The following is a 27,166-nucleotide window of genomic DNA, read 5'->3' as shown; positions in this document are numbered from 1 at the left end:
TTTATTAATATGGATTATATAGTTCACCCGCTTCCGAAGTGGTTCTAGGGGCATTACTCCCACAGTATGTTTTCCAGGTAGTAAGTCATACTTGAAAGTCAGACTGGAACATACACACGTCTAATTTCTTGGGCATTCTTGACCATTTATTATTTCACCCTTTCTCACCCTCTATGCCAAAGGGGGACATTTTTGTACTTACTTACTTACTTACTTACTTACTGGTCGGCGCTACAGTCCTTGTAGGTCCTTGGCCTCCATTCATCTCGGTCCTCAGCTTTTCTTCTCCAACGTTTAACTCCTAACTTTCTAAGGTCATCCTCAACATCATCAATCCACCTTTTCCTGGGTCTTCCTCTCCTCCTCCTTCCATCAAGTTTCCCTATAAACACCTTTTTTACGGTGCAGGTTTCTGCCATTCTCTGAACATGACCGGCCCACCTAATTCTTCCCTGCTTAATTTTAGCAACAATATCTGGCTGGCCAAACAGTCCTTGCAGCTCTACATTTGTCCTCATTCTCCACCCATCCTGCTCTCTTACTGCACCGAATATCTTTCTCAATATCTTCCTTTCCCACCGTAACAGCCACTGTTCTTCTCTGGAGGTCATCACCCAGCATTCTGAGCCATACATAACTATTGGTCTTAGTACTGTTGTGTATATTTTAATTTTTGTATTCCTGCTGACATTCCTGGATTTAAACATATTTTGCAAGGCGTAAAAGCATCGGTTTCCACTTGTTATCCTCTCCTGTATTTCCACGGAGGTTTTATTGTCCTCTGTTATTATAGAGCCTAGATATTTGAAAGATGTGACTCTTTGATATTCCTTCCCATTTAATCTTACTGGGGTCCTTCCTCTTACTCCCTCTGTATCTCCCATCTTCATATATTTTGTTTTGTTTATATTCACTTCTAGTCCTAGGTCCCGTGCTTTCCCTTCTAATACTGAGTAGCTCTCTTCAAGAGCTCTTTCATTTCTTGCAATTATTGCTACATCATCAGCATATGCTATCACTTGTACTAATCTGTTCAAAATGGTTCCCCCTGGGTTGATGGGCAATTCACGGATTACTTTTTCCAATGCTAGGTTAAAAAGAAGTGTGGAAAGTACATCTCCCTCTCTTAGTCCTCTCTCCACTAAAAACTCCTCTGACAGATCTTGCTCCACTCTCACCTTGCATACCGTTGTTTTCAAAGTCATTTCTGTTAATCTAATCAATTTCCTTGGGATTCCAAATTCTTTCATAATCTTGTAAATTTTACCCCTATCTAGACTGTCATATGCCTGTTTAAAATCAACATACAGCTGATATAGCTGTTTGTCATATTCATAAAATTTCTCTAGCACTTGTCGTAATATAAATATCTGATCCAGAGTAGAGCGATGTTTTCTAAAACCTGCTTGGTAATCCCCTAATATTCTTTCCATCCATAATTCCAATCTTAAGGCTAGTACCTTACCAAAAACCTTGTACGTTCCATCCAGCAAGGTGATCCCTCGATAATTTCCACATACTGCCTTATCTCCCTTTTTATGTAATGGGTATATTATACCCAACGTCCAATCCTTGGGTATTTCCTCCTTTGTCCAAACCTCCTTAATCAATTCATAAACAGCCATTTCTATTCCCTCTCCCCCATATCTCAAGAGCTCTGACTCCATTCCATCTTCACCTGGGGCTCTATTATTCTTTAATGCATTAATTGCAGCTTTGACCTCTTCTAAGTCTGGCTCTTTTACTGATTCCTCTTCCAATTCTCTTTCTTCCCCATCAACATTTATATTTTCCTCCTCTCTATCATCTTCATTATTTCCATTGAGTAACTTGTAAAAATACTCCTGCCATCTTCCAAGCACTTTGCTTTTATCACCCAGAAGGTTTCCATCTTTATCCTTGAAGAAAACAGCTCTTGGTGGAAACCCTCTCTTAATGTATTTTGTTCTTTCATAGAACTTTCGTACCTCGTTTCTATCCTTCATTTCATCCAGTTCTTCGATTCTCTTTCTTTCAAAAGCTCTTTTCTTATATCTACATATCTTATCTGCTCTTCTTCGTTTCTCTCTATACTCTTCTACTGTTTGTCTTGTTCTCCTTTGAAGCATTCTGTTCCTAGCATCATTCCTCTCTTGGATTAATGTTGAACATTCCTCATCAAACCATTTTGCTCTCTTTACCAATTTCTTCTTTCCCAGGGTACTATCTGCAACTTCACTGATAGTTGTTTTCAGTATCTCCCATTTATCTTCCACTTCTCCTTTCTCCCATAATTCCCTTTTTATTGCCAAAGATTCAGCTATTTTCTTTTTGTATTTCTCTTGCAATTCCTCATTTTTTAGTCCTTCAATATTGTGCTTTGCCTTTCTTGTTACTTTTTCCGTTCTTGCCAAATCTATTTTTTGTCTGTACTTGACTCTAACAAGATAGTGGTCTGTATCTGCATCAGCACCTCTGCAGCTTCTAACATCCATAATATCTGATGCATGTCGCCTGTCTATGATAACATGGTCTATTTGATTTCTTGTCACACCATCTGGTGAAATCCAGGTCTCCTTGTGAATGTTTTTCCTAGGATGCCAAGTACTTTTAATTATCATCTGCTTTCCACTCACAAAATCAATCAATCTCAATCCGTTATCATTACTTACTTCATGCAGGCTTTCTTTCCCTACTAAGTGTTTGTACACTTCTTCTCTTCCAATTTTTGCATTTAAATCTCCAAGGATAATTTTCACATCATGCCTTTGAACTTTATTAATTTCTTCCTCCAATTTGGTATAAAATGCATCTTTCTTCTCATCTTCTGCCTCCTCAGTAGGGGCGTACACACAAAACACAGTTACGTTGAAGAATTTTGCCCTAATTCTCACAGAGCACATCCTATCATTGATTGGAGTAAAGTTGATCACGCCTTGCTTTACTGACTTATGTATGAGGAATCCTGTGCCATTACTGCCTGCTTTTTCTCCACTGTACATCAAAATATGTTGTCCAGACATCATCATCCCTTGCCCTTTCCATCTTAGTTCCTGTAGAGCTGCTATTTTCACTCCATACTTATCCATTTCATTCCTTAATACTTTTAACTTGCCAGGTCTCTTCAATGTCTTAACATTCCACGTTGCTAATATAATATCATTTTTCCTTCTCTTTAGCCGTTTTTCTCGCCGGTTCGTCACCAAGTTTTCCAGTCCTGCATTATTCATTCTTAAGGTATCCGTAACAGTTGGTTTTTTTACGAGGTAGGGGAGTTAACCCTACGCTCAACCCCCAACCTGGAGGACCAGGGTATCACTCTTAGTCTGGATCATCACCTTAGACCTGTCCGGCTTGGGTGGCCCTACCAGGAGCAGATGCTCCCGCCGGCATAGCTCTAAGGATCATTTGACCACGCAAGCCTCCAATAAACACCTGGCAAAATATATTTTGCCTTCGTCAAGGTGGTGATACCTTCGGAAGGGGACATTTTTGTAGCTGGACTTTAAAAATCCGGAATGTTACTATTCATCTCAGCGACCAGGAAAACTATGTATTAGGCAGTATATTCGATTATTATTATATCTCACTCCCCCTCCCACCTATAGGGGGTTAAACTTTGACTTTAAAAAAATCGGGAGTGTCACTATTCACCTCAACGACCCCCAAAACTACGGATTCGACACTATTCTTGATTATTTTTTTACCTGACACCCCTAACCACCCACACCTAAGGGGGCTAGAGGTGGCTTACCCCCACAGTGCTCGTCTCCGGATTGCAAATAATAAGTGTTCAAAATTTGATTGAAATTGCTCCAGTGGTTTAGGAGGAGATGTGTCATTTACGCGCATACATACGTACATCCATTTTCGTTTAATTTTATATATCACTACCCCCTCGCCCCCCACCCCAAAGGGGGATTAACTTGGAATTTAAAAAACCAGGAGTGTCACTATTCATCTCAGCGACCCCGAAAAGAATGGATTCGACACTATTTTCTTTAATTTGTATATCTGACCACCTTGCTCCCCCCCCCCCCCCCCCGTAAGGTTTCCTGGGCTGTTTTACTCCCACGTGGTTTGTCTCCTGATACTAAAAATCCGGAGTGTACAATCCACCTCGGTGACCCCGAAAACTATGTATTCAACACTATTTTCCTTTAATTTTATATATCAGTCCCCTCTCGCCCTCCACACAAATGGGAGCAGAAATTTGACTCTTAAAAAATAGGGAGTGTCACTATTCACCTCAGCGATCCCAAAAACTATGGATTCGTCACTATTTTCGATTATTTTTTACCTGACCCCCCAAACCCCCCACCCCTAAGGGGGCTAGAGGTGGGTTATCCCCACAGTGCTCGTCTCCAGATAGCAAAGAATAAGTTTCAAAATTTGATTGAAATTGCTCCAGTGGTTTATGAGGAGGTGTGTCATTTACACACATACATCCATCATCAGTCCCCCTCACCGGGCGAGTTGGCCGTGCGCGTACAGGCGCGCGGCGGTGAGGCTTGCATCCGGGAGATCGTAGGTTCGAATCCCACTATCGGCAGCCCTGAAGATGGTTTTCCGTGGTTTCCCATTTTCACACCAGGCAAATGCTGGGGCTGTACCTTAATTAAGGCCACGGCCGCTTCCTTCCAACTCCTAGGCCTTTCCTATCCCATCGTCGCCATAAGACCTATCTGTGTCGGTGCGACGTAAAGCCCCTAGCAAAAAAAAAAAGTCCCCCACACCCCCCCAAATCGGAGCAGAAATTTGACTTTTAAAAAATTGGGAGTGCCACTATGCACCTCAGCGACCCCAAAAACTATGGATTCGACACTATTTTTGATTATTTTTTACCTGACCCCCCAAACCCCCCACCCCTAAGGGGGCTAGAGGTGGGTTATCCCCACAGTGCTCGTCTCCAGATAGCAAAGAATAAGTTTCAAAATTTGATTGAAATTGCTCCAGTGGTTTATGAGGAGGTGTGTCATTTACACACATACATCCATCATCAGTCTCCCCTCACCCCCCCCAAATCGGAGCAGAAATTTGACTTTTAAAAAATCGGGAGTGCCACTATGCACCTCAGCGACCCCAAAAACTATGGATTCAACACTATTTTCGATTATGTTTTTACCTGAACCCCCTAACCCCCCACCCCTAAGGGGGCTAGTGGTAGCTTATCCCCAAAGTGCTCGTCATCAGATAGCAAATAATATGTGTTCAAAATTTGATTGAAATTGCTCCAGTGGTTTAGGAGGAGATGTGTCATTTACACATATACTTCCATCATCAGTCCCCCTCCCCCCCCCCAATGGGAGCAGAAATTTGACTTTTAAAAAATTGGGAGTGTCACTATTCACCTCAGCGACCCCCAAAACTATGGATTCGACACTATTTTCGATTATTTTTTACTGACCCCCCTAACCCCCCACTCCTAAGAGGGCTAGAGGTGGCTTACCCCCACAGTGCTCGTCTCCGGATAGCAAATAATAAGTGTTCAAAATTTGATTGAAATTGCTTCAGTGGTTTAGGAGGAGATGTGTCATTTACATACATACATACATACATACATACATACATCTTTTTTTATATATTGAACACTTTAGGTCCATATAGAGGGATAACTACCTTTCTTACCTATTAGCAAAGCTCATGAGATCTGTCTCTTGGGTCGTATCGGGTTCTTCGTCACTTACTGGGGTAAAGGTAGGGTTCAGTAATTCTAATCTATGTACTGGAATGAAAGGTCTATTTAAAAGATTCCTATTTATTCAGGAAAATTCTGAAGCAATCAGATATGTCAAAGGTGTCATAGAAGTCAATTGTGTCCATTGGACACCACAATCATTTTTACATAAACGTCAGAACACTGGTGTGAGACTTTAACATAACTGCCTGACGGGCATTCGTACTAGAAAACATTGTCTCAATTATTAATCATTTAAGAAAGGAAAGTCTGGAAATCCTTAAATTCGGCTTCCATGTGAGACCACATGTACCATCATAGTGATTCGTTATGGTCCAGCCCTCGTAACACGAACTCTGGACTCTGGGTATAATTAAGGCCGTCCAATCGGTGTGTGCCACACAGTGGTTCTATGGCATGGAGCCTTAATTGAATCGATGTGACCTGCGTCTATGTCATGGACCGACATCTAATCTTCTAAGTTACTTTAAAGTCATTGTGGATGATGACCGCAAGGAAATGATGCTACAATGGCATATGGCCCTAATCTAAGTCACCGAGGTTGATGACCCCCTGACCATCCAAGTTTCTAGGCTGAAGGCTAAACACAATTAAGTTACATCGGTTGATGACCAAAGTTTCCACTTTACTATCCCAGCACATTCACTGCTCAATCAGTCAAAGTTCAATAATTACAACAATAGCAATGCTCACAAACTTTGTGGCAGTAAAATCCATTTCCTTCGGATATGTCCCTTTAATCGTTACTTTATTTTTTTATTCCCCAGAAAACAAACTAAAATTTCCAGAATGCATCTCCAAGTTATTCGCTTGATTAAAGTTATTTCAAAATGCGGTTTCACTGAATTTAATAATTAAATAAATTTAAATGATTTGACGAAATGTTAACGAACAACAAATTTTATCTCCGCGGACTCTGGTTTCTTCACAAATTTCTACGCAGCTGTGATGTAAATTCAATATTGCGATGTTTATCTGGCTGGAAAAGAATTGTTACATAATTCATGTCCAGTTATATATCTTGTCTCCTGATCTCACACTTTAAAATCTAATCTAGTCCTAACCGTTATTAACACTTGGATATCCTAAGAATCTACGTACAAACCAAACAACTCGCCATATAATTACGATGTCATCTCTCGTCATACCATTATGAATTTTGCACACCCCTCACAGACAAACCGATCATCACAACCATCGCGCTATATTTTGGACAACCCTGAATTTGGTTACTCTGTTCCTTATACTCAAAGTTCGTGATTTCAAATGTTCATTACGTCCCCAATTACAGTATTTCACAATACTCAGATCATTACCGGCTATGAATTTCAACTAAATCCAGCATTTTAACGTTTTCCCTGGCCGAGAAATACAATCTCAATTCCACGCGTGTCCCGTTATATCACAGCTGAGGCCTCTCGTCCCCCAAGCTCACTTGGCAGTTACATGAAACACCTGGTTTATTCACAGTTGACTGGCTTCTCAAAATGCTCTCTTTTAAACTCTGCCGACAAAATTAAACAAATACGATATTCTAACCAACAAAATGCACAGATTATGCTTCAAGATGCCCACACTAATTATACGCATCACCAATTACAGCCAAAACTAACGCGTAAGAGAGAGAGAGATACGACAAAAAGTCATAGGACCAAAGTTGTAGATCACTCCGAATTGAACAGAGAATGTGCCATCCGTTTTGTGATACGACTTACCATTTAGCCTCCAAATACCTCAAAAGAAAGGTCTGCACCGTCTTTAAAATTGCCTCCATATTTTGATATTTTTGGGGGGGTAAAAAATAAATATTTTTAACATCTTGTAATTTTTCCATCAATTACAGGCTAACAGCTATAATTTTGCTCAATTTCAATTTTCTAGCTCGTCTGGCAGATTTTGCCACCATGTGGGAGAGGATTAAAAATTAGGACCTTCAGGAGACTTTTAAGCCCATGAAACCTATAGGTTATCGTTTAGGATAAATATATCTGACTGCGTTCTTATGCTGAGCCCCAAATTTAAGACTCCCAGCGAGGCCCCTCAGGGTAATTTGAGAATTTTCTATTTTTCTTGGGTTCCTGAAGTCACCAGCTTCTCTGGTACCAAGTTTTAAGTTTCTAGGATGCCTGGAAGTGCCTCATTAATTCACGTCTATTTTAATTTTTATACCTTAACTTAAATATACAGTACAGTATACTACGTATATAGATAGTTCCAAACTGACTTTCATTTATTAATATGGGTTATATTTAACCCCGTTTCCTAAAGGTTCTAGGGGCGTTCTGCCCCCACAGTATATTTTCCAGATAGTAGGTAATATTTGTACGCCTCCCACCCCAAAGCGGGCTGAACTTGTACTTTAAAAATATCCTGAGTGATATTATTCATCTCAGCAAGCCCAAAAAGTGTGGATTCGACACTATTTTCGATTATTTTCATATATCACTAATAAATCGCCCCCACACCAAAGAGGGCTGAAGTTGGACTTTAAAAAAATCTGGAATGTCACTATTCACCTCAGCGACCACGAAATCTATAGATTCGTTGCTATTTTGGATTATTTTTATATATCACTCCCCCTCGGACCCCCCACTCCAAAGGGGGCTGAAGTTGGACTTTAAAATTTTTTGGAGTGTTACTGTTCATCTCAGCGACCCCGAAATCAATGGATTCGATGCTATTATCGATTATTTTTATATATCACTGCCCCCTCGCCCCCCTTCACGAAGGGGGTTGACTTAGACTTTAAAAAAATCCGGCGTGTCACTTTTCATGTCAGCGAACCCGAAAACTATGTATTCGACACTACTTTCTATTAATTTTATATATAACACCCCTGATTCCCTCACCCCTAAGGGTGCTAGGGATAGCTTACCTCCACAGTGCTCATCTCCAGATGGTAAGTTATGAGTGTTCCAAATTTCTTTGATTTTTCTCCAGTGGTTTAGGAGGAGATGTGTCATTTACATACATACATACAAACATTCATTTTTATATGTATAGATAGATTAGTACAATGGGGTCGCCACTCCCAAGGTGATTTTTATGAATGACTGATAGATGCTATGAAATGATAATGGAGAGTGTTGCTGGAATGAAAGATGACAGGGAAAACCCAAGTACCTGGAGAAAAACCTGTCCTGCCTCTGCTTTGTCCAGCACAAATTTGAGTCTTGAATAAGATTTAAAGCCATATTACAGTTGTTTAAATCAACCACAGCTTTGTGCAAACAATTTTAGCCAAATTTTTAAATTGTAGTTACTATGTTTTGGACGTCGTTGAATTTTAGAATTAAGGGTTACTCTAATTCAACATTGTAAATGTGAAAACAATTTTCAACCAAAAAAGAAATTTTAAATTGTAGTTACTATGTTTTGGATGTCAATGTATTTTAGAATTTAAGGGTTACTTCTATCCAACATTGTAATTCATATTGCTATATTTTTAAAGTGTATATATTTCCTATATTATTACCAAACATGGACATATACTCAAGCTAAATATTTTGTAAAAACAATCCAAATACGACAGGTCTTAACCTTGAGACAATTGTGTAGGCTGAAGATGCTTGTAAAAAAAGTGAAACATGTCCCTGCAAATTCATGTTGTAATATTATGAACTAGCAACATAAAACCAATTTGTATTGAATAGGTGGATTGAAATAGTTACTATATTGTAAGCATTTATAGCAAATTTCAATACGGGCCTAATCATGAGATTAGTTATGTGTAACATACCACTTAATCGAGCAGCTCGTCTCCTTTCTCCCAAGTCTTCCCAGCCCAAACTTTGCAACATTTTTGTAACGCTACTCGTTTGTTGGTAATCACCCAGAACAAATCAAGCTGCTTTTCTTTGGATTTTTTCCAGTTCTTTAATCCTGGTGAGGGTCCCATAAACTGGAACCATACTCTAGTTGGGGTCTTACCAGAGACTTATATGCCCTCTCCTTTACATCCTTACTACAACCCCTAAATACCGTCATAACCATGTGCAGAGAACTGTACCCTTTATTAACAATCATATTTATGTGATTACCCCAATGAAGGTCTTTTCTTATATTAACACCTAGGTACTTACAATGATCCCCAAAAGGAATTTTCACCCCATCAACACAGTAATTAAAACTGAGAGGACTTTTCCTATTTGTGAAACTCACAACCTGACTTAACCCCATTTATCATCATACCATTGCCCTCCGTCCATCTCACAACACTATCGAGATCACCCTGCAGCCGCTCACAATCTTGTAACTTATTTATTATTCTGTACAAAATAACATCATCTGCAAACAGCCTTATCTCCGATTCCACTTCTTTACACATATCATTGATATATATAAGAAAACATAAAGGTCGAATAATACTGCCTTGAGGAATTCCCCTCTTAATTATTACAGGGTCAGATAAAGATTCGCTTACTCTAATTCTCTGAGTTCTATTTTCTAGAAATATAGCCACCCATTCAGTCACTCTTTTTTCTAGTCCAATAGCACTCATTTTTGCCAGTAGTCTTCTATGATCTACCCTATCAAATGCCTTAGGTAGGTCAATCGCAATCTGAGGCATTTGATAGGGTAGATCATAGCTGATATACCAGAAAGACACTCCATGAAGTTTGGGTATGCAGATGACTGAGCAATAGAAACACAGCGTGAATTCACAGAGGTCACCGAGAATACTTTAACAGAGGACTTAGCTGTCTTAAGTCTAACTACTGGTATTATAAAATTGAAGCAGCACGTTTTCACCTCGGCAACAAGTTTGCCAACTGTTAACTGAATATTCAGTTTGAGAACAATTGCGTAGTCCACAACAAATATCCAAAGTAACTTGTGTTTACACTTGACAGAATGCTTCACTTCAAAGAACATCTAACCCGGACAACAACTAAACTGAAATCAAGGAATAACATCATCCAAAGGCTATGTGGTACCATATGGGAGTTCTACAGCTTCCACCTTGAGATCATCAGCCCAGGACCTTGGCTAAATAGGGGAATATTATTCTGCTGTAAATTAGAATCAATTTATGGACACAGGGACAGTAAATTTACTCCAGTTTTCCGTCTGCCAGCCCTATGACATATTCCCCCACCTTACGTGGGAAGGAAACATGGTCTTATCATGGGACATGAGAAGATAGCAGCCAACCCTCATCTGCTTATTCATGAGGATATTGCAGGCTCCTACCTGGACATCTTCCAATCAGGACATCTAAAGATCTGGCAGGCACTAACTTCCACATCAGTCTAGCATGGAGGAACAGACCAATATTCTTACCAATACAGACCAATGGTCTTGTAATTCACCATTGCCGACAAGCTGTGCAATGTTAAAATTTTAACCTGTGTGTCAATACACAGGATTTGCTAAGCTATTTAACCAACTCAACAGGTACTGAGCACAAAGCTACATATACAGCAATGAAAAATTGCCAGAATAGGAATAGGAACATAGAGTTTTGTTACAATTAAAAAATGAAAAACTCTTATAAGAGGTCTGTAGCATATTACACTATAATGACACATATTGTATATCAAATAATTAACAATAGGTAATAGTTCAAGCCTATATATGGAGCTTATTGACCTGGAAACCAGAGAGTGCATTCTAAACCTGGACACTCCAGGCAGCACCTAGAAGTCTGGCAGTCCTAGCTATCACATATCATTTGCAGTCTGACTCATGGATATATAATATAAGGTTGAATTATAGTAATATTACTCGTTTTACATCCCACTAACTACTGTTATGGTTTTTGGAGAAACTAAGGACCAATTTCTGCCAAGGTGTACAGATTATGTACAGTGCAAGATTGAGATAATAGTATTGTTATGTGGTAATGTGACTGTCAGCTCGCTTGAGGCTCCTTTTGGTAATTTTTGGAAGGGACGATTGAGTTGAACTGGAGAGCTCCCTGCTGGCCTGCGGTGTGTGTGTGACAGCCTCTGCTTCTATTGGCCCTTTCGTCTGGTGTCTCCCTGAATTTTCTTGAAGGTAAAACTAACACTCATATTCTGCCTGCACTCTTAAGGTACTAAACTCCATCTCAAATGACCTGAGAGACAACATAAACAATTCTTTATTTATTTGTATGAGAACATTTCTGTATGGAAGCTTGGAAAAGGAACATTTTCTATAAAACGTTAAAATAGGTAAAATATATAGTATAATACATATCTAACATTGAAACTCATGAGTTACACATCACTCCAGTACTGTGTTACTTGCAGAGCCATATCTACATCAAACATTAAATCTTCCTGGATATAGATCGCAGGAGCCAAAGGTTATTGAATAAAATGGCTCATAGTCTCAGATTCTCAGTGTGCACATATCTCCATTTCCTCAAATTTTCTCTGCATCTTCCCACTCCTGTTCAGTGTAGGGTTTTAAATTTTTTCAAACAAACTCATGACCTGGAGGAAGTTGTTCTTCTGGTAGTAACCATGCAGACAGTTCTGTAGATTGGGTGCTCCAAAGTTCCAGTTTGGTTTTATCTGAGCTTTTGTTGAGAAGTGGAGTATTTGGAAAGAAACTACTCTGAGATTTACGTCCCATGTGTGATAGAATATATCCATACAGTGAGCTTTTTTTGAGAAGTGGAGTATGTATTTGGAAAGAAACTACTTTGAGATTTAAGTTTCATGTGTGATAGAATATATCCATACAGCGGGTGCATTTAATTTGTTATGGCTGTGCAACTTCCCTTCTAATCAAAGGCGGAGCTATTCCAGCCAGTCATATTTTGCCAATTGGTGTCTGTCTGAGGCAGTCTGTGATGATTGTGCATGACTCATTTAGAGCTGTATCTACCAAGTTGGTATGTGTGGATCAGCATCATACAGGGCTGGCATATTCGCCGGTGGAGGAACATAAATACAAAGCATTTGTCTGCAAAGTTTGTGGATATGCTCTCCATATTGACTTTACCAGCTTGCATACAATGTGTTACATGCAGATATGGCATACCATTAGAGCTACATTCCAACAAAGGAAGGTACTTCGAGTCAGTGGTCTTCCAAAAAAGTGCCACACTACTGCATAGCTGAAAAACCTGGACCATGGCTCCAGATTCCGAATCACACGTATTGGTAGAACAATTCAACAGTACCATCGAGAATCATCTGTGGAAAATCATCAGCAAACATCAGAGGGAGTGGGATCGTCACTTTTCTCTATTCCTCTTTGCATACTGATCTGCAGTGCATGAGGCTGCAGAGTGTACATCTACAACGATGCTGTTTGGAAGAGAATTGTACCTGCAGATTGATTTAGTGTTTATTTGAACTGAGGACCATCCTGCCCCATCTGACCAGTACTGCCTAGATCAGGCAAATAAAATGAACGAAGTACCCATCACTGATCAGAAGGGACTGAGGATAGAAAGCAACTGAATGAAGGCATGATAAACTAACAAGTGGATATTAGAGGATATTATGAAAATGACCTGGTGTAAGGAAGAGAGGCTTTTCTCCAAAGCTCCAGAAGGTGTAGGAAGGCCCTTACTCTGTTCTGATGGGATCATATGACACCTTCTACCACATACCAAGATGTAAGATGAAGATGATGCATCTGGACTGAGTGACACCTTATTGAGCAACAATTGAAGATAAACTAATCAAGATGATCAGCTCTCGAAGAGAGTCAATGTCATGTGATAATGTGACTGCCAGCTCCCTAGAGGCCCCCTGCGGTAATTCCTGCCACTCATGTTTGCCATCTTTCACCCTTAGCAAACTTTATTTTTGCTAAATAAATTTCCAAGTAAGTCCCTTCAATCTCTTTTACTTACACAACAATTCCTAAATTTTATTTATTTCTAACCTGCACCTTCTTCTTAATTTATTTATTTTTCTATTACAGTGGGTCTTTACCATTCTCACTACCTTTGAAAGCATATACCTGGTTTTGTACTCCTCAACAATTGATTTAAATTCATCCCATTGTCTGTTGATGTTTTTATTGACCATTTCCAACCGATCATAATTACATTTAAAAAACTACAGAGCCATATGGTACTGTCTAACTGAACTACTTTTACAACTTTCCTTTCTGTAGCACTTAAAATAGAACAAGAACAGCTTCATGATTAATTACTTATACCACCTGCTAATTCAGTTTCTCTCTGGAGCTTATCCGGTTTTATCAGCACCATATCTAGGACATTTTCCCCTCTAATCAGTTTCATCACTTCCTGGTTCAGCTGTCCTTTCCAGGTTAACTTATTTAACATTGGTTGGTCATGCTTTCTGTCATTCACTTTACCTTCCCAGTCAACGTTTGGGAAATTGAGATCATCCACTACAACAACGTTCCTTACAGTGTTGTTCCCCACATTGTTGATTGTCTTATCAAATAATTCCGCTTCGGCAAGAACGTCATCCCTTCCAGGTCTGTACAATCCGAAGACATCAAGTTGCTTATTATTTTATGAGCCTACACCTAGAATTTCATGTGACATATCCTCACTTTTTCTCATAACTTAGAAATTCTGAACTACTCTTGCAATAATGGGTAAATATATATCTATAAAGTTACTTAATTCTATGCTGCTCTTTATAATACTTCTACCATTTAACACTAACAACTTTATATTGTGTTTACTGGGCTTTCAGCTCTCTACACTCTCATCAGTGATCTCAGCCAACTGTATGTCAATGAATATACCTTCCTACATCTGTTTACAAATAAAAAAGTTTTATACTGTCCTCCTTTTCCACACCAAATAGGGAGTCTAATTTAAATTCCTGATCACCCTCACGTTAGTATCTCTTCTACACAGTAACCCATTGATAACAATCTTTACTCCCTTAAACACTCTCCCATGCTGCCATAACCACATCCCATACATCCCCAACTATGTTAGACTTGCCTTACGTTGTTGGTTCCAATGCGGAAAATTATCACTTACTTTTCCCAACATTTACCTTAAACTAATTCCTGCATAATGCTCTAGCCTGGTTCCCTTTCCTTCACACATTTTTCCTACATCCCCAACAATGACCAAACCTTCAACATGACTCACCACATTATAACCCATCCTCTTCTTGCCTCCCTTAACATTTCTGACTGCTGCAGATCTACTTCTTCCTCACTCCTCTCCTTTTCATGACCCTTTACTTCCTCCCTCTTCCTATTCTCTACTCTACATTTCGCTTTCTTACCGTTCCCTTTCCTCCTTTGTAACAGTTCCCTTTTCCCCCTCTTCCCTCTTCTTTTCTACCTACTACTACTACTACTACTACTACTACTACTACTACTACTACTACTACTGTTGTGCTGCTATTGAATGGCTGGTGTTGTTTGGTGCTCCGTATATTTGCTTAATTAAGCGGTGTTTTATAGGATGTGTATCGATATACACATTGCAATTATAAATGGAAGTGCTGCTCTTTAGTATGTGGTATTATATCTCTTTGAAGAGCTAAAGAGCCATCCCTTTTCAGTCAAGGTAAATAAGTCATTTATAACCCTTTAAATGATTTAAGGTTATGTCCTCAAAGAGAAAAGGGAGTAGAGGTAATGAGAGTAGCAATGTCAAATTCGGAGAGGTTGAAATAGATGTAGAAAACCAAGGCCTGTCAGAAGCGAGAGGGCTTAGCAGTGTGAAGCGGGCGGTGGCCATAAGTACTATGTCGAACGAGGAGCTGGACGTAACCATGGAACTACAGAGTATGAAGACTACAAACCAAAGAGTAGGATTAGAGGGGATGTGAATAGACACTGAGAAGTTAGTCAAGTATAGTGAAGACTTATTAGCATTAGTTAAGATGACTCCTAATACCAAAGCGGAGATAAAGAAAGGTAAGTTATTAAAGAAATGGGACAAATGGCAGAAATCATTCGTGGTCGTTCGTGGGAATGGGAAGAATTTGATATGAATGAAGATCCAAAGTTTAGGGGTGATTTGGAACAGGGATCTACTTTAGTAAGAAAATAACCCATGATGTTGGGACACAGACACAATTCAGTAACAGAGTGCTAGATATAGAGGAGACTCTCTTGGAAGCTACATGCTTTGAAGATTTTGCGGAGCTCTTGGATAAGGAATGGCCTGACTGTGTTTACAGTAAAACGCACATCATCTCTGGAAATATAGGGAAATTGACTGATTGGGATATATCATTGGTTGCAAATCCCAAACATCTTACAGAGGAGGATGGAATTATGAGAAGCATGAAGAATATGCATTCAGAAATCTCTGACTTACTGAACGCTGATCTGGGGGAATTGCAAGCTGTCCACTTCATGGCGGTATCGATGAGTTTAATCAACAAATTAATCTAAAAAGCCACCTAATCGATACTTTATTTCTTTTGCCTTTGGCAAACTTAAAAATACATTAACAAACACAGTACATGTTTCGACCACTTAGTGGTCATCTTCAGCTGTATATAAAAAATCTTAGATGATAACATTTAAAAGCAAGCACATTGGATCTTAAAACTATATCCCATGGGAATCGAAAAACTATTGTTCTAGATGCTTTAAATGAAATGGAAGATGGGGTGGGGGTTGGGGGTTAGGAGATTTATGTGAATGATACTTAAATTACAGTATCATTTACAATTGTGTTTAAAAACTTAAATGACGAAAAACATATTTAAAATTTTTAAAAGCATCTATGGTAAAATTCTTTTTGATAACATTAGGTGGCGTGAATAAAAAGTTCGTGTTTGTAATAATCTTCAGGCATTTGTGAGAAAATAATAACTTAATTAAAATTCGCATCTGTGGTGCTGTTAAACACTTTGTTTTTAATAAACATACTTTAAAATATTCTAAAGTGTCTATGGTAAGGCACTTATTCAAAAACACTTGTGCTTGAATGAAAGTTTATGTCAGATGCACCAGTCTTCAGGTATTTATTGTTTATATTTAATAACTTCCTTGAGTGATATTCTTGTGGTTAAAAGGCTGTGTTGACTGTTTAACTTCCGAGAATTGCTCTTCGGAATGTGATAAAAGAAATTGTGTTAGTCGTTTAACTCGTTAAAACTCTGTGGTGGCTTCTGTTATACAAAATGGCGATCTGATTCGGGCAGCTTGCCTCGCGATCTTATCTGGCAAATGTTTAATCCGCGTTGCCTTGGAGAACTGCCTTCGTGCACGACCTAGTGTGATAGCGGTGTGACATGGTCTGCCCGAATCAGATCGCCATTTTGTATAACAGAAACCACCACAGGGTTTTAACAAGTTAAACGACTAACACAATTACTTTTATCACATTCCGAAGAGCAAAAAAATAAAAATAAAAGAAAAAATCTCAAAAGCCACCTAATCAATACTTTATTTCTTTTGCCTTTGGCAAACTTAAAAATACATTAACAAACACAGTACATGTTTCGACCACTTAGTGGTCATCTTCAGCTGTATATAAAAAATCTTAGATGATAACATGTCACACCGCTATCACACTAGGTCGTGCACGAAGGCAGTTTGCCAAGGCAACGCGGATTAAACATTTGCCAGATAAGATCGCGAGGCAAGCGGCCCGAATCAGATCACCGTTTTGTATAACAGAAGCCACCACAGGGTTTTAACAAGTTAAACGACTAACACAATTTCTTTTATCACATTCCGAAGAGCAATTCTCGGAAGTTAAACAGTCAACACGGCCTTTTAACCACAAGAATATCACTCAAGGAAGTTATTAAATATAAACAATAAATACCTGAAGACTGGTGCATCTGACATAAACTTTCATTCAAGCACAAGTGTTTTTGAATAAGTGCCTTACCATAGACACTTTAGAATATTTTAAAGTATGTTTATTAAAAACAAAGTGTTTAACAGCACCCCAGACGCGAATTTTAGTTAAGTTATTATTTTCTCACAAATGCCTGAAGATTATTACAAACACAAACTTTTTATTCACGCCACCTAATGTTATCAAAAAGAATTTTACCATAGACGCTTTTAAATATTTTAAATATGTTTTTCATCATTTAAGTTTTTAAACACAATTGTAAACGATACTGTAATTTAAGTATCATTCACATAAATCTCCTTACCCCCAACCCCCCCCCCCCCCATCTTCCATTTCATTTAAAGCATCTAGAACAATAGTTTTTCGATTCCCATGGGATATAGTTTTAAGATCCAATGTGCTTGCTTTTGAATGTTATCATCTAAGATTTTTTTATATACAGCTGAAGATAACCACTAAGTGGTCGAAACATGTACTGTGTTTGTTAATGTATTTTTAAGTTTGCCAAAGGCAAAAGAAATAAAGTATCGATTAGGTGGCTTTTTAGATTAATTTGTTGATCTGGGGGAAGGTAAGACGGAATTCCTGCGCACTGTTACGCAAACCTACACGAGTTGAGGAGGAGAGCGGGAGAAGCTGCGATATGTATATGTAATAACATATTCATTTAATCAGGATGGAGTAAATGACCTGCAGAGCCTGTATTCATGTCTCACCCACTGGAGGGAGATAATTGAGACTCATGCAAGAAGGAAGGTGCTGATAGCTATCCCATATAATTTTGACCGGAATTATACAAGAAAAATCTTGGAATGGGTGTTTCATAAGAGTGACATCAAAATAGGGTGCTTGGAGCCAGGTAAAACCCAGATAAAACAGGCTGTTTCTGTGGGGTTAACATTGAGAAAGAAACCCTTAAATAATAATATTCAGGAAACAGTTATGTGCAAAGCTGCTGGCAAAACGTATGCCGAATTGCTTAAAACAGTAAAGGAAGGAGTGAACATTGAAAAACTTGGTGTTAAAATAAAATGAATAAGAAAAACAGCAAAGGATGATGACCTTATACTTATTGTAGAAGGCAAAGTAAAGGCTGACACATTACAACATGAGATTATTAAAAATGGCAAGGAAATGGAGGTTTCAACAAAGAGAAAGGAGACAACAATTCTAGTGTATGGTATGGATCCAGATTTAAATGAAAATTTTCTTAGAGCAGCACTCTTCTTAGAAACTGCTGTTGAAGAATCACAGATCAATATTACATCTGTAAGACCGGGAAGGTTTGGAAATCTGAATGCTACCGTAATCTTGCCAATGGAACCATCAAAAATACTGTTAAAGAAAATAAATGTGGGGTGGGCAACCTGTCTGGTGAAGGAAAGAGTAACAGTTGCAAGGTGCTTTAAATGTCTTGAATTTGGACATAAAGTGCCACAGTGCAACGTTAAAGATGACCGGTCATGGAGCTGTACAAATTGTGGACAAAAAGGCCATTTGGCAAAGGCGTGTGGGAACAATTTGTTTTGCACCACGTGCCAAGTAGAAGATCAAATGAAATACCCTACTTACAGGAAGTTAATATTAGAGGCAAGGAAATTGAATTTAAATGGCTAATAATGGACATACTGCATGCGAATCTCATGAGGAAACCCGACAGTCATGACATTATGAATGCAACAGGATTGGAAAAGAAAGTAGACTTAGTGCTTGTTAGTGAGCCAAACAGAAGGCGAGTAGATGAAGGTGGTTGGTTCACAGACAAAAGATGTGATGTAGCTGCATTTCTAAAAATGATAAGTTGGAGGTGCTAAGCATAAGAAGGATATCTCTGTATTCAACTTTAGTGTGATTATTTTATTATTGTAAAATATTTGTGTAGTACTGGTGTAGTAGAGGTATCCGTAGAAACTCTTACTAAAATACTGTTGTTGTAATTAGAATAGGCTTAATTGCAGTTTGGAATTGTGTAGTTCTTGTGTAGGCTATTACTTTCGATATTCAGTAATTAACAACAGTTTTTATCCTGTCAGGCGTTGTAGGATAAAAAAAAATAGAGCACGACTAAGTAGTATTGTAGTGTAGTCGTATATTAATTACCTTATTGTTGTGTACTATCCCAGACAATATATCCCTCCGTTCATTTATTTTTTGCAAATAAGTTATTTTATTTTTAATTTCATTTTTTCCCTGTAAAGAATGGCTAAGGAGGGCGAGTGTACTTACTGTGGGTGTGGCGAGGCATTGTGGGGTAGGATCGAGGAGTTGGATTGAGGGAGATAATTAGGATTCTCACAGAAGACAGGAAGGAAGATAGGACTCCCTCAAACAATGTACAGGTTACAGTAGGTGTACAAGAGGGAGGGGAAGGAAAGGGAGGAGTTGTATAAGACAGGTAGTCTAATGTTCTAAGGGGAAGGAGATTGCAGGCTAAGGGCTCTATTCAGGATCAGAATTCAGGACAGGTGTCTGTGCGAAATCGGTACGAGTCACTCCAGGTAGAACAACAGACGGAAGATGAGGGACAGGGAACTGTTGCTGAGATGTGTGGAAGTAGGAGGAAGGGAGAAGGTACGAAAGGAAAATGTAGAGTAGAGGATAGGAAAAGACAGGTGGAACAGGGTCATGGGAAGGAGAAAAGGGAGGAGGAAGTAGCTTCTGCAGCTATCAGGAAAAATAGGGCTGACCAGGAGGGGAGGGGATCAAATGAGGTGGGTAGGGTTGAGGCTCTGGTCATGGGGGATTCCATCGTTAGACACGTGGGGAAAGTGTGTGGAGGAAAGGGTACCAGGGTAGAGTGTTATCCAGGAATTAGGTTGAGGCAGATGTTGAGGAAAGTAGAAGAGAGGGAGGAGGGGAAGGAGAAGGTGGTAGTGTTTCACGTTGGTACCAACAACGTAAGGCAAGCTGATATAAGTAACAACATAGTTGGAGATGTGTGGGATCTGGTAAATGCAGAACGGGTGAAGTTTAAGAAAGCGGAGATTGTTATTAGTGGAATACTGTGTAGAAGGGATACTGACTGGAGGGTGATTGGGGATTTAAATGAGACTATGGAGTGGGTATGTGGGAAACTGGGAGTGAAATTTCTAGATCTTAATGGGTGGGTAGGAGATAGGGATCTGCGCTCAGATGGCCTTCATTTAAACCGCAGTGGTATGTATAAGTTAGGAAATTTGTTTGGAAGGATAATAGGGAGGTACATTCAGGGAAACGGGATGGCCTAGGGAGTGGTGATAAGGGAACAGGGAACTGGAAATCAAGTAGGGATGACATAAAATTGTTAGTGTTGAACTGTAGAAGTATTGTAAGGAAAGGAATAGAATTAAGTAATTTAATAGATATATATTTACCAGATATTGTAATAGGAGTTGAATCATGGCTGAGAAATGATATAATGGATGCAGAAATTTTCTCACGGCATTGGAGTGTGTTGTTGTTTATAAGTTTCATTTCCGTATTGATAGATATTACTTTACAAAAACAATATAAATATAAGTCACCACCTTATCAATACAAAATTTATTCACATTCAGCTAGCAAATATGGTCAAGACCGGTTTCGGCCCCTAGGGGGTCATCTTCAGTTGACACGCATAAAGGATATATTTTACAAAAACATCACTATAATGATTAAAACTTAAAATAAGTCCAACTGATCATAAATGTGATAACATGAAAAATAGCATGTAATTTCATGGATGATGTATATTAGTTAACTACTTACCTTGACACTGTATGCTGGGAAGCTTAGGATTGACACATACAATAGCTCAAATGTACCAAGACATACATACCAACATTTATGATCAGTTGGACTTATTTTAAGTTTTAATCATTATAGTGATGTTTTTGTAAAATATATCTTTTATGCATGTCAACTGAAGATGACCCCCTAGGGGCCGAAACCGGTCTTGACCATATTTACTAGCTGAATGTGAATAAATTTTGTATTGATAAGGTGGTGACTTATATTTATATTGTTTTTGTAAACTGGAGTGTGTATCGTAGAGATAGGATAGGAAGGGTGGGAGGGGGAGTGTTCATTCTGGTGAAAGAAGAATTTGTAAGCTACGAAAAAGTTAAAGATGAGACACATCAAATTCTAGGTGTAAGGCTCATTTCTAAAGATAATAGGCAACTTGATATATTTGGAGTGTACAGATCGGGAAAGGGTAGCACTTACACGGATTCAGAATTATTTGATAGGATAGTCAGCTATGTGGGAAACGACATGGAAAGAAATGTGATTGTAGCGGGAGATCTGAATTTGCCAGATGTCAATTGGGAAGGAAATGCGAACGACAGGAAGCATCACCAACAAATGGCAAATAAGTTAATATGGGAAGGACAGCTGATTCAGAAAGTAATGGAACCAACCAGAGGGAAAAATATCCTGGATGTGGTGCTGATAAAACCAGATGAGCTCTATAGGGAAACTGAAGTAATAGATGGTATTAGTGATCATGAAGCTGTTTTTGTGGTAGTTAAAAATAAATGTGATAGAAAGGAAGGTCTTAAAAGTAGGACTGTTAGGCAGTACCATATGGCTGATAAAGCAGGCATGAGGCAGTTTCTAAAAAGTAACTATGATCGGTGGAAAACGGTAAATAAAAATGTAAACAGACTCTGGGATGGGTTTAAAGAAATTGTTGAGGAATGCGAAAACAGGTTTGTACCATTAAGGGTGGTAAGGAATGGTAAAGACCCACCTTATTATAATAGAGAAATAAAGAGACTAAGAAGGAGGTGCAGACTGGAAAGAAATAGAGTTAGAAATGGCTGTGGAAGTAAGGAGAAATTGAAGGAACTTACTAGAAAATTGAATCTAGCAAAGAAGGCAGCTAAGGATAACATGATGGCAAGCATAATTGGCAGTTATACAAATTTTAGTGAAAAATGGAAGGGTATGTATAGGTATTTTAAGGCAGAAACAGGTTCCAAGAAGGACATTCCAGGAATAATTAATGAACAAGGGGAGTGTGTATGTGAGGATCTTCAAAAGGCAGAAGTATTCATTCAGCAGTATGTAAAGATTGTTGGTTACAAGGATAATGTTGAGATAGAGGAGGAGACTAAGGCTGAAGAAGTAATAAAATTTACATATGATAACAATGACTTTTACAATAAGATACAAAAGTTGAAAACTAGAAAAGCGGCTGGAATTGATCAGATATCTGGGGATATACTAAAGACAATGGGTTGGGATATAGTACCATATCTGAAGTATTTATTTGATTATTGTTTAGCTGGAGGAGCTATACCAGATGAACGGAGAGTTGCTATAGTAGCCCCTGTGTATAAAGGAAAGGGTGATAGACATAGAGCTGAAAATTACAGGCCAGTAAGTTTGACATGCATTGTATGTAAGCTTTGGGAAGGCATTCTTTCTGATTATATTAGACATGTTTGTGAAATTAATAACTGGTTCAATAGAAGGCAATTCGGTTTTAGGAAAAGTTATTCCACTGAAGCTCAACTTGTTGAATTCCAGCAAGATATAGCAGATATCTTGGAATCTGGAGGTCAAATGGACTGTATCGCGATTGACCTGTCTAAAGCATTTGATAGGGTGGATCATGGGAGACTACTGGCAAAAATGAGTGCATTTGGACTAGACAAAAGAGTGACTGATTGGGTTGCTCTATTTCTAGAAAATAGATCTCAGAGAATTAGAGTAGGTGAAGCTTTATCTGACCCTGTAATAATTAAGAGGGGAATTCCTCAAGGCAGTATTATCGGACCTTTATGTTTTCTTATATATATATATATATATATATATAAATGATATGAGTAAAGGAGTGGAATCGGAGGTAAGGCTTTTTGCAGATGATGTTATTCTCTATAGAGTAATAAATAAGTTACAAGATTGTGAGCAACTGCAACGTGACCTTGATAATGTTATGAGATGGACAGCAGGCAATGGTATGTTGATAAACAGGGTTAAAAGTCAGGTTGTGAGTTTCACAAATAGGAAAAATCCTCTCAGTTTTAATTACTGCATTGATGGGGTGAAAGTTCCTTTTGGGGGTCATTGTAAGTATCTAGGTGTTAATATAAGGAAAGATCTTCATTGGGGAAATCACATAAATGGGATTGTAAATAAAGGGTACAGATCTCTGCACATGGTTATGAGGGTGTTTAGGGGTTGTAGTAAGGATGTAAAGGAGAGGGCATATAAGTCTCTGGTAAGACCCCAACTAGAGTATGGTTGCAGTGTATGGGACCCTCACCAGGATTACCTGATTCAAGCACTGGAAAAAATCCAAAGAAAAGCAGCTCGATTTGTTCTGGGTGATTTCCGACAAAAGAGTAGCGTTACAAAAATGTTGCAATGTTTGAGTTGGGAAGAATTGAGAGAAAGAAGAAGAGCTGCTCGACTAAGTGGTATGTAATACCAATATAAATGGTCCGTTATTGGACATTATAAATTTTCCAGCTAACTCATTCCTGGTTGCCATAATGTCCAATAACGGACCATTTATATTGGTATTATAAATTTACTCATTCGGAACAATTATTTCTGATTCCCTATGGGAATCAACATCTACATCATATGTGGTATGTTCCGAGCTGTCAGCGGAGAGATGGCGTGGAATGACATTAGTAGACAAATAAGTTTGAATGGCGTTTATAAAAGTAGGAAAGATCACAATATGAAGATAAAGTTGGAATTCATGAGGACAAACTGGGGCAAATATTCATTTATAAGAAGGGGAGTTAGGGATTGGAATAACTTACCAAGGGAGATGTTCAATAAATTTCCAATTTCTTTGAAATCATTTAGGAAAAGTCTAGGAAAGCAACAGATAGGGAATCTGTCACCTGGGCAACTGCCCTAAATGCAGATCAGTATTGGTTGATTGATTGATTGATTCTGCAATGTCAGATTTATTTTTGTTATATCTCTCCTAACATTCCTTTTGATATTTTCAAAGCTGAGGTAGATGTAATAGTTCAGGACTGTATGTATTGAATCTATTATTCTGGGAGACCTAAACGTCAAGTCGCCTCTGTGGGGGCACCAACTGCAGATTGTAGGGGAGAATATTGGGCGGAATGGATAGCGACCCCTAGACTTGGTGGTTCATAACAGTGGAATCTTACCAAATTTTTCCAGAGCAAGCTCAGAAGCTTCCATAGACGTTACTTGCTCAACACAGGGTATAGCATCATGCATTGTTAACTGGGAGGTTAAGGAAGATGAATCTCTCAGTGACCATTGTTTCATTTATTTTCAAGTTAAGGGATCGAAGAAGCTTAATAACATCACGAAAACGGTGTGGAATTATAACTGAGAAATTTTTAAAATTGCAATTGATTTGATGTTACAAACTGTAGATACAGCGCAACATTTTCTAAAAGATGTAACTGCTGTTCTTAAAGATGCTCGTAGGACCAGCCGATTGAGGGGACCAACAAAATATAAAACACGTGTCCCTTACTGGTGGAACAATGAAATAGATTTGCAAAGGAAAGACTGCAATCATGAGAGACAAATCCTTACAAGATCTAGGAAAAGAATCAGCCAGGTCAGCTTAATACAATTAGAAGATGAGTATAAGGCATCAAAGAGGCAACTAATGAAGCTAATAAAGGATTCCTAAAAGAAATCTCTGGCAAAAGGTATGTGAAGATCTGGACAGTGATATCTGGGGGGCAGGATATAAGATAGTGACTGGTTGATTAATCAACAGGGGAAAGCCATAGCAATGGAGTTGTTTCCTTGTACTAATGATGGACTTGAAATGGATCACATTTTAGTGTTGCAGAACCATTTACTGTGGTTGAGTTACAAGAGGTAGCATGCAATATGAAGACTGGTAAAGCACCAGGTGTAGATTGTATCCCACCAGAAGCCATCAAGTATGCAGTTGAGGTGGCACCTGGTTGGATCTTATCAGTCTTCAATAATTTACTGAAAAAGCGTGAATTCCCCAATGAGGGGAAAGTAGCCAAGCTAATGCTGTTATTGAAAGCAGGGAACTATCATTAGATCCATCAGCGTACAGGCCATGCTGCTTATTAAACACCTTGAGCAAGCTTTACGAAGGATTGATTAAAACGAGACTGGAGAAAGAATTTGAACAACAGGAAGGACTTTCTTTGAACCAGTTTGGATTTAGAAAGGGCAGAACCACAACCCAAACTATTGAGAGGGTGATTCAAATACAGGCAGAAAGCAGTGAGAAATGGGCTGTTTTGATAATGCTAGATGTCAAAAATGCTTTTAACACTGCTTCTTGGAGCATTATTTTGAAAGAACTTTGTAGGAAGAACATTTCTCAGTATCTACAACAAATAATTGCTAAGTACTTCAAGGGATGAAGAATACAACTTGATGATTTAGAAGACCTTGAAATGAGTGCTGGTGTTCCACAGGGATCTGTCCTAGGATCCACCTTGTGGAACATTCTATATGATGTCGCCCTGTGCCTGCAGCTGACAAAAGGGACAATGTCCAATAGGTTGTGCAGATGACATTGCAATAGTGGTAATAGCAGAGAATGTAGAGGAACTGACCTTCCGAGTAAATGAATCACTGAGAAGAGTTTGGATGGTAAATAATAAAATGAGACTGGCACCACATAAGACTGAGGCTGTAATTTTGAAAGGTTCCAGGTAATGGAAGGATGTCCGCTTCTTATTAAATGATACAGAGATTGTCCCAGGGAAGTCTGTACGAAACCTTGGGGTTCTTATTGACAGGAATTGCACATTTGGTGCACATGTGAAGACAGTAACTCAAAAGGCAGAGAAGAAGACATCGGCATTAGCTAGACTTATGCCTAACATCACGGGACCAAGAACAGTTAAGAGACTCTGCAGGATATTCCATTTTACTTTATGCTGCACCTATCTGGCACAATGCACTCAGGAGGAAGATTCACAGAAGAGCTATGGAAAGAGTACAGAGAAAAATGCTGCTCAGAGTTATCTGTGCACTGTTTCGACAGCAGCTTTACAAGTTGTAGCTGCCAGTATTCCCATTGACCTCCTCGTGGTAGAGAGAAAACTTCGGCATGAAAGGGCTGCAGCTATATCTGCTGAAGAAAAGAAAGCCTTGAGGAACCAGCTCTTACTAGACTGGCAAGGTCGATGGGATGGCACAACCGATGTTGGCCAATGGACAAAAAAGCTAATACCCGACATAGAAGGCTGGCTTAAATGTAGACATAGGCAGGTAGATTACTTTCTGTCACAGATCCTGACAGGACATGGAAGATTTGGCATATACACCATGAAGATGGGAAAGATCCAGGGAGATTGTTGTTGGTACTGTTCTGAAAGGGATACAGTAGAACACACTTTTCTCCATTGTGTTCGATGGGAAGAAGAATGAAGGAAAGCCTGCCAACAACTTGGCTGACAACTCACGCCAGGGAATCTGGTTCAAATCATGTTGGAGAGCCTGCTTACCTGGAACACAGTAAAGGCAATAGCGATGTGCGTTATGGGGATGAAGGAGAAATAAGAGAAAGGAAGAGCATAATAATATAAATCACTCCATTCTTATGTCATGCCATCAAGCAGTTCCAGAATGGGCTGAGTGAAGAGGGCAGGGGTTTTTAGTTGGTGGAAAACCAACTCCCACACAGAGTGGTGCCTTTAAAAGATTTTCCCCTGCCACAACCACCACTACTACTACTACTACTACTACTACTACTATACTTAACAGAAAGTGATAACTGCTGTTAAATGTTGACATATCGAAATGTCTACACAAGGATTACACAACAGTAAAACAAGCAGGATACTATCTAATGAAATAAC

This window comes from Anabrus simplex, chromosome 1, assembly GCF_040414725.1.
Source record: "Anabrus simplex isolate iqAnaSimp1 chromosome 1, ASM4041472v1, whole genome shotgun sequence".
NCBI lineage: Eukaryota > Metazoa > Arthropoda > Insecta > Orthoptera > Tettigoniidae > Anabrus > Anabrus simplex.
Note: the sequence above shows the minus strand (reverse complement) of the source record.